Here is an 8,119-nt window from a genome sequence, read left to right as displayed (position 1 = left end):
TACAGGACATTGAAGAAAGAGATAGAGGCAGACATAAACAGATGGAAGAACATACTGTAGTCATGGATTGGTAGAATCAACATCATTAAAATGTCCATACTACCCAAAGCAATCTTTAGATTCAAATGCACTCCCCATTAAAATATCAATGGTATATTTCACAGACCCAGAATGAACTTACCAAAAATTCACCTAGAATTAAAAAAGGCCCCAAATAGCTGTAGCAATCCTGAGAAGGAAGAACAAAGTAGGTGGGATCTCAATACCAGATATCAAGCTGTATTACAAAGTCACTGTTCTCAAAACAGCCTGGTACTGGCACAAGAACAGACATATAGATCAATTGTATAGAATAGAGAACCCAGAAATCAACCCAAACCACAATGCTCAATTAATATTTGACAAAGGAGGTATGAACATACAAATTAATTTTTTTAAAAAGAGTCAGTACAATTTTTTTTAAAGGCAAGACTTAAAGAGTCATCTTACTAAATAATAAATTGAAATGGCTGTTAAATACATGAGTCACCAAGAAAATGCAATTTGAAACTACAATATGCTGATAATGTTCTGTTTGTCCATGTGGATGGTAATTACAAACATGTGTTAATTTTATGAAAATTCATCAAACTGTACATGTATAACTTGTGAACTTTTATAGGAATATAATTTTTCAATAGAAATATTTACTTATACAAAGTGAAAGTGAGTGTGGTAATTAGGAGAACTAGTCTGGTAGAGGTGGAAGAAGAAGCTCATGGTTACTTAATCTCATGTTTTACACACTATTTCCTTTACTCATTTTTTCCCTTTAACACACAATTTATCGTGGAATGTTTCAGTAAAGTGTTAGAAATGTCATTAGGGTTGGTGATAGAAAAAGCAGGAGAGAGTACTTTCACTCTTTACTCACTGCCTCTTTCAATTCTATGTTCCTTCTCCATAATTAATGAAGGATTGCAAGTGGGAACTTAAAGTGGGAAGACTGAATTTTTCTTTTTTTCTACCCAACCATAATCAATGATTCTTGCTGATAGATGAACATTGGAAAGGGTAAGGGGCAGAGTTTTGGTGTGGGGAGTTACATTCAGTTATGGGATTCACTGTCATGACAGGAAAGAATTAGAAAATACCTGGTAGTGACAATGGGCAATCTACACTAGTAAAAGAGAAAAATGCAAATTAATCATCACTCTGCCACTCCACTACACCCACCAGCCAATCAGGAGCGAGTATGTAAATTAACCCAACTAAGATGGCGGTGGTCATGGAGGTGGAACAAGCAGGAGGCTTGGTTTGCCCCCTGCGATGGAGGAACCCAAGCTTCCCACCTGCCCTGGCCGGCCCTGGGCTCCATTCAAGGCTACAACATTTCAATTATAGAAGATAAATAAAGCCCACATCCCTGCTTCCAGCCCCCCTAGCCTCTGCTCAAGGAGGCACTGAAAAAAAAAAAAAAGGAGAGACTGGGAGCTTTGGTCACCAGGGGGCATGGCCAGCCTGAAAACTGCCATCAGCCCATCACCCAGGCTGGCCAGGCACTCCAACAGGACCCCCACACCCTGAAAGGGCTGTGGCCAGCCTGCAAACAGCCATCAGCCCATCACACAGGTTGGCCACACCCCCATTGGATGAGGGTCCCTGCTAGGGGTTTGGCCAGCCTGCATATAGCCATCAGCCCCTTACCCAGGCTGGCCAGGCACCCCAGTGGGGACCCCCAGCCTGAAGGGGGTGTGGCCAGCCTGAAAATGGCCCTCAGCCCCTCACCCAGGCTGGCCAGGCACCCCAGTGGGACCCCCACCCTGATCCGGGACACCCTTCAAGGCAAACCAGCTGGCCCCCACCCATGCACCAGGCTTCTATCTATACTAATAAAAGGGTAATATGCCTCACAGCACCAGGATCAGCGCAGCCATGAGGCTTCCTGGCACCGGGATCAGTGTGAGCAGGCCATCAGTGGGGGTCAGTTGGAGGAGATCAGAACAATAGCGGGGGCGGGAAGGGGCAATTTGGAGTGAGCTGGCCAGCAGGGAGGCAGTTGGGGGAGAGCACACTGGCACGGGGGCAGTTGGGGGCAAGCAGGCCAGCAGGCAGAGTGGTTAGGTGCAATCAGGCAGGCAGGCAGGTGAGTGGTTAGGAGCCAGCAGTCCCAGATAGTGACAGGGATGTCCGACTGCCGGTTTAGGCCCAATCCCTGTAAACCGGCAGTACGACATCCTTTGAAGGGTCCCAGATTGAAGAGGGTGCAGGCTGGGCTGAAGGACACCTCCCATCCCCGCCCCCCACGCACGAATTTTGTGCACTGGGCCACTAGTAAAATAATAGTAATAATAAAATGTGAACACAAGCTGGAAGCAGGGTTGCTCAACAGTGAAGATCACAGGCAGTGGAGACAGACTTGTGTTTGAATCCTGTGTCACTCATTTACTAACTGTGACTTTGGGCAAATTATTTTTTCAATTATCAATGCCTATGTCATAAGATTGCTGTGATGATTAAATAAAAATTATTCACATAAAATGTTTAATGGTGCCTGCTGCAGAATAGGCACTCAGTACATTAACTAGGATGCCGACGATGGTGGTGTAGAGTGTTTCAGAAACCTGTATTGATAGTTTTTCCATTTTAAGACCCACATTAACTTAGCCCTAAGGCCAACAATATTTTGTTGGTTAAAGAGAATTCTCAATTCCATCTAATAGAAGTTTCTTCCATAGGCTTGTCTATTCATTAGGTTCGTAAAATATGACCTGTTCCAGATAACCAGTAATAAGATACTTTCACTGAAAGTAATTAACATTTAATCCTTTACCACATCAGCGGCTTTATCAAAAGCCTGACCTCCTGTATTTTGACAGGATTGCATATGCTGTAGTATTTCTTCTACTAACTTTAGGTAACTAAATGCTGTATTGAACAACTATTATCTACCAGGCACTGTATTAAGCACTGATAATTCAGAATTAAAAGATAAAGTTGGGTCCTGGCCAGGTAACTGAGTGGGTTAGAGAATCATTCTGATATGCCAAGATTGCAAGTTCAATCTATGGTCAAGGGCACATACAAGAATCAACCAATTAATGAATAAATAAGTGGAACAACAAATTAATATTTCTCTCTCTCCTTTCTTCTCTCTAAAAATCAATAAGAAAATAATAAAAAGTTGGTGTGCTGTGCCAGCATGGCCAAGGGTGAACCTGAGGAGGGGCAGTGAGGGATTGAAGAAAAGACAGACAAGAGAATACAGCTGGGGCTCAGTGGATCTCCCGTGCCTGGATGAGGACACAAAAGACCCAGCCTGCAAGTCGATGTTTTATTTTATAGTCTGATTAAAACAAGGGTAGATTAGCATGTATACAAATGTTCTTGTTTTGGCAACACTTGCTGCACCTCCCACAGCCCATTAGCTACTTAGGAAGGAATTAGGGAGGGCTACAAGGTCAGGTTTAATTATACTAGGAGAGCTCTGCCCTCCAGGCTGGGACTTGTTTGTGGCCCTGCCACAGGTCAGCCCAAGGCTTGACCCTAGAGCTGCTCCCTACAAGTTGGTGTTCTCTGGTATAACAGATAAGCTAAGAGATGAATGCAATATTGGGTGATTATGTCTTATGATAGACAAAAGCCTAGGAATTTATGGAGGCACCAGAAAGAATCTGGACAGAGGAAAGATAAGGAAAAATGCCTGGAGAAGGTGATAGTCAAGCTGAGTTTTAACAGATAAGTAAGAATTAGCTACGTTAGAGCAGTTAAAGTGTTATAGAGAATATGCTATATTTCTAGAAATGCAAGTGTTTTCACAAGGCCACCTACTTTTATTTTGATTGACTGATGCTTAGATATTTTTTAATTTAATATTTTACTTCCAAAGTCTGATGTTCCGTTTGTAGAATTAAAAGTGCATATGCTCTTATTGACTCATTGTCAATAAAAAGGAGAACTATAGCACATACATGATTTATTAGACTGACTAAATTCCATTGTGAACAGGAAGTGGGATGTTTTTTAAGCCTGATTTTTGCATTTTGCCTGGTAACCACAATCCTAATCAGCTGAGATATCCTGGAGGCTCGGGAAGAAATATTTATATTGCACTTTAGGAAATGCAGCAATTAGCTCAGCCAAAGTGATATCATATAAAACTTTTAAATCTGTCCTCCAGAAAAATGATATGGTTGGGAGAGAGGATCAAGAAGCAGACCTAGGGACAAATTATTTCTGTCATTATCTTGTTCTGCAATGCTGTATTTTATGCATTTTCATTAAGACTAAAAAAGCAACTTTATTCTGGGAAAGTTTGAATGATTTTAGGTACAAAAACCATAGACTACAGCCTATTTTATCATATACATTCAAGGTTTATGTGAAACCCAACCAGAAAATAATAAATGTCAGTCTATTTAAACAGCTGAAGTGATTCTTACCTTTATTCAAATCTGAGCACCTGAATCTTAACTACAATTGTTAGTGAGTTGACCCAATTTAAATAACTCTCTTTATAAAGATTTACTTCTAGACCTTTTCCAGGATTTATAAAAATAATCCCCATAATCACATGAAAATGAATAATTTCACAACACTAAATACAAACTACAAAAACTATGTCTAATTTATTAGGAGTGATAGATTTTCAAAAACTAGCTAGATTTTCTAAAACTACAAATAATATGCAGAGTGACTCTGGTGTTAACTTCCAGGCCATCCACAGTAAGGAAACAATACCTCAAAACACGTGTAGTCTGAATGTTCACATTCTAAATTGATATGTGTGTGCCATACCCATCTTTACTGATGGTGCCAAATTTTATTCTCCCTATAGAAAGCACTCCTCTTCAGATTTTACCAACATTATTTCTATAGTTCCAAGCCTAATTCACATAATGCTGAGATAGAAAGTGTACTTTATTTCAATATGCTCTGCAAAATGACAAGCATAATGCTTATTTCCCGGGATGACATCTCTTGTGCATTTTTTCTACTCTGTGCTATGGTGTAGTGTATGAGTTCACATGAGCACCAGAATTTTTGGCAGAGAGACCATACCAGATTGGAAATATAGCACCTAAAAGTAGCTTCTCACTGTGAAAACTGTTGGACTCTAGGATGCTTCTCATGAAATTATCAAAGGTAGTCTTTTACTACCAACTTTTCTCATTCCAGACCCTACATGCAATAGTTCAAGATTTTAATGTTTAAACTTGTGTGCCCACTAGAAGCAGAAGTCACTATGCCTGTATGAACTTTGCATTTACTAATTAAAGATAAAGTAGTTAAATACCATATCTCACAAGAAAGTTACCTAAATAATTTGCAATTAGCAAGGTAGCTCAAATTAAAGAAACAAAGTAGGTAAGTTATAAATCAAAGATGCTGTTTTGTATAGTTTACTTCAGCAACTTTGACAAAGGTGAATGTACTTGAAATATGTCTAAAGAATTTTTATACTTTTTGCCCTAACCAGTTTGGTTCAGTGGATAGAGCGTCGGCCTGCGGACTCAAGGGTCCCAGGTTTGATTCCAGTCAAGGGCATGTACCTTGGTTGCGGGCACATCCCCAGTGGGGAGTGTGCAGGAGGTGGTTGATCGATGTTTCTCTGTCATCAATGTTTCTAGCTCTCTATCCCTCTCCCTTTCTCTCTGTAAAAAAATCAATAAAATATATTTTTTTTAAAAAATTATTTTTATACTTTTATATTCCACTAGAGGCCCGGTGCATGAAATTTGTGCAGTGGAGAGGGGGTGTCCCTCAACCCAGCCTACACTCTCGCCAATCTGGGACCCCTCAAGGGATGTCCGGCTGCCTGTTTAGACCCTTCCCACCAGACTTCCCTCTCACAATCTAGGACTGCTGACTCCCAACTGCTTGCCTGCCTGCCTGACTGATTGCCCCTAACCACTCCCCTGGCAGCCTGATCGATGCCTAACTGCTCCCCTGCTGGCCCAGTCACCCCTAACTGCCCTCCCCTGATGGCCATCTTGTGGCAGCCATCTTGGACCACATGGGGGTGGCCATTTTGTGTGTTGGAGTTATGGTTAATTTGCATATCAAAACTTTATTATATAGGACTAGGGACCCGGTGCACAAAATTTGTGCACTGGGGAGGGGGCATCCCTCAGCCCAGCCTGCCCCCTCTCACATGCTGGGAGCCCTCAGGGGATGTCCTAGTGATGGCTTAGGCCTGCTCCCTGCTCCCCTTGGGAAGCGGGCCTAAGCCGCAGTCTGGCCTCCCTTTGTGGGAGGGGACCAGGCTGATCAGGGGAAAGCACCAGCCCCATCACCCCGCTGCTGCAGCCACTGCCAGTCACCGCAGCCACCAAGGTGTTTTCATCAACACCGACTCCAGTCCCTTCACCATGAAAAAATGACAACTTTCTTTAGGCATTTTCAAGATGTGTCTTTCATAGGATATGACATTTCTTTATTATATTTTTTATCCTCACCTGAGGATATGTTTCCATTTATTTTTAGAGAATGTGGAAGAGAAAGGAAAAGACAGAGAGAAACATCAAAGTGAGAGGAACACTGATTGGTTGCCTCCTGCATGAGCCCTGACCTGGGCCCTGGCCAGGGAGGAGCCTGCAACCTAGGTACATGCGTTTGGTCAGAATTGAACCCAGACCCAGCAGTGGGCAGTCCTAGGCATTATCCACTGAGCAATACCAGCTAAGACAAGATATGACATTTCTTAGCCCTCCAGCAGTGGACCTTTGTTTTTTTCGCCAGGAGTGTGGTAAAAAACCCTAGATTACCTTTTTGAATTCTTATTACCCAAGTTACTAAGAATATTACCAGTGGCATACAGGGAGATTAGCCAATGACTGGTCAAAAAAGGTGTTTCCTTTGTAGTTCACACCAATCACCAGCTCCACCCCCCACCCAGGCCTGATGCCTCGGGCATAAACGTCGACCCCCATCACCCTCAGATCGCTGGCCCCTCGCTCAGGCCTGACGACTCTGGCCAAGGTGTCAGGCCTGGGCAGGGGACCCCCATTTTCATCTGATCACCAGCTCCGCCCCCTGCCCAGGCCTGATGCCTCTGACCCAGGCATCAGGCCTGGGCAGGGGACCCCCATTTCCCCTCGATCACTGGCTCTGCCCCCACCTAGGCCTGATGCCTCTGCCCGAGGCTTTAGGCTTGGGCAGGGGCCTCCCCACAGCTCTGATGGCCAGGACCCAGGCCGCTGGGTGCCTATTTATGCAAATTAACTGCCATCTTTGTTGGGTTATTTTGCATACTCCTCCAATTGGCTGGTGAGCATAGTGGAGTGACACCAATTTGCATGTTTCTCTTTTATTAGTGTAGACTAGAGGCCCGGTGCACAAAAATTTGTGCACGGGGGAAGTGTCCCTCAGCATGGCCTGTGCCCTCTCGCAGTCTGGGACCTCTAGGGGAATGACCACTTGCTGGTTTAGGCCTGCTCCTCGGGGGATTGGGCCCAAGCTGGCAATCAGACATCCCTCTGGTAGCCTGGGAGCCCTCGGGGGATGTCCATTTGCCAGTGGAGAGCAGGCCTAAGCTGCAGCCTGACATCCTTAGTGCTGCTGAGGAGGCAGGAGAGGCTCCCACCACCACTGCTGTACTGGCAGCCATCAGCTTGGCTTGTGGCTGAGCAGAGCTAACCCTGTGGGAGCACACTGACCACCAGGGGAAGCTCCGGCTTTGAGAGTCTTTCCCCTGGTGGTCAGTGTGTGTCATAGTGACTGGTCATTCCCAGTCTTTCTGCTGTTAGGATCAGTTTGCATATTACCCTTTTATTATATAGGATAGAAGCCTGGTGCTTGGGTGGGGGCTGGCTGGTTTTCCCTTCAGGGTGGGAGTCCCCACTGGGGTGCCACTGGGGTGCCTGGCCATCGTGGGTGAATGTTGCTGATGGCTGTTTTCAGGCTGGCCACACCATCTTTAGGGTGGGGGGGGGTCCCCACTGGGGTGCCTGGCCAGTCTGGGGGAGGGGCGGAGGCTCGTTTTCAGGGTGGGGGTGACTGAAGCTCCCAACCGCTCCTTTTTTTCTTTCTTTTTTTTTTTATTTTTTATTCTGGGCCAGCTTTAGCTTGAGGCTTGGCTCCAGCTCTTAGGCCTCTGCTGCTGAAAGTAGGTTTCTGGCCTTTGCATACAATGTTGCGA

This window comes from Myotis davidii, unplaced genomic scaffold, assembly GCF_000327345.1.
Source record: "Myotis davidii unplaced genomic scaffold, ASM32734v1 scaffold967, whole genome shotgun sequence".
Classification (NCBI taxonomy): domain Eukaryota; kingdom Metazoa; phylum Chordata; class Mammalia; order Chiroptera; family Vespertilionidae; genus Myotis; species Myotis davidii.
Note: the sequence above shows the minus strand (reverse complement) of the source record.